The following is a 1,629-nucleotide window of genomic DNA, read 5'->3' as shown; positions in this document are numbered from 1 at the left end:
AAGGATAAGAAAAATACAGCTGGCCTCTCCAATTCCTGCTTCCACCCCCACCCTCAGCATAAACTCCATCACAGGGACACAGAGATTCAGAGATCAATGAAGTCAGAAAACTTAAATCTTTACTATAAACAGCTTAAGAAAAACAATCATAATTCTTATTCCAATGGCTACAAGCAACTTTTCAGGAATCCTAGCATTTTTAACACAACTCAAAACTCCATTTTCAAGGTAAGGGAGACTTAGATATTCATTCTTAACACAGGTCTTCAACTCAGCACTTCCACCAGGAAGTTATGTTTACACAATTACCTCATTCTGGGTTTGTCAGATAAGCTCTACTCTGAAACACTGGGAGAAAACTGATGGAGGAAAGAGGCTGAGGTTCTCAGAAGAAATCCCTGAGGGCATTGATTAAATGCCTGCTGAGCCAGTCTACAGATGAGTAGTTACTTCACCAGAACACCTTAGCCAAGTTGAGCCTCTGAATTGAACTTCCAGGAAATGTCCTTGTCTACTGTCCTTGAGTAAATGTTTTTGAGAGCCGAAATCACTTTCCTACAAGACTCAGATTCTGCAGGACATGAAACGTCCACAGGCTGCATTCATCACAAGGTACAACTTCTGCCAGATACATGCAGGATGGGTTTTTTTTAACCCTGATTGCTCAAATGAAACATGTAAGGAGCCTGGGGTGGGGAGGGGGGGGGGCGACTGATTTGTATAGGCCCACCTCTGGCTAATTAAGTTAGAATCTCAGGGGGAGCCAGGAATGAAAACCATTAACGTATAGCTCTAGGCATATAAATATCAAATCAAATGGCCTCGCTAGTAAATCCATTCCATTCTAGAAGGTGTTATGGTGAGTTTTGAGATATTTATTAATTTAGCTTATATTGTAGACCAGAACTCTCATTCATTTATCCAATCAATATTTACTGATCATCTGATAAATGTCAGCTACTACCCAAAATGAATTGCAATTTGGAGGGGGAGATAGAATATCAGCAACATTAATACCTGCAAGGGGGAAGTGCAGAATGAAGTGCTTGGCAGAGAGGCAAACACTCTGCATTTGGCGAACACAGATTTTCATCTCCTGCTGACCTCAGTCCTTGGCCTCCTCACCCTCCTCACCCCTACACCCCCATCAGCACACTCTTGTGATTATGGGGCCCATGTTCTAGGGGAACTTCACCATTTATAACCATTTGCCAAAGCCAGATGGTGCTTTTAGTAAATCTTGGGAGCACCTGAATTGCTTTATTTTAAATTTAAAGCAGGAAAAAAGAACTGACATTCCTAAATCCCAAGGTAACATGAAAATTTGGAAGTAATACATACTGAGAGGGTTTCAAGCTACAGAATAGGCTGATGAAATGAGCCCTTGGCATCATCTATATGGAGGAAGCCAATGCCATAGCAGAACCTTCTACAGAAATATATCTGGTCAGAGCAGAGGTGCCAAGGAACTCATGTGAAGTCAGAGCTGGCGGAGGTGAGACCACGCTCAGACTTTGCACGACAAATCGCAGGGGAATGTCTTACTGTTCTTAGGAGGTGGGGGGCAACTGTCTTCAGCCACATTATCAAGGGAATGATTTCCTCCTCTCCCCCATGCTAGCAAGCATC

This window comes from Talpa occidentalis, unplaced genomic scaffold (assembly GCF_014898055.3).
Source record: "Talpa occidentalis isolate TD23 unplaced genomic scaffold, MPIMG_talOcc4v2.1 talOcc4.6, whole genome shotgun sequence".
Lineage (NCBI taxonomy): Eukaryota > Metazoa > Chordata > Mammalia > Eulipotyphla > Talpidae > Talpa > Talpa occidentalis.
This window is presented reverse-complemented; position numbering follows the sequence as displayed.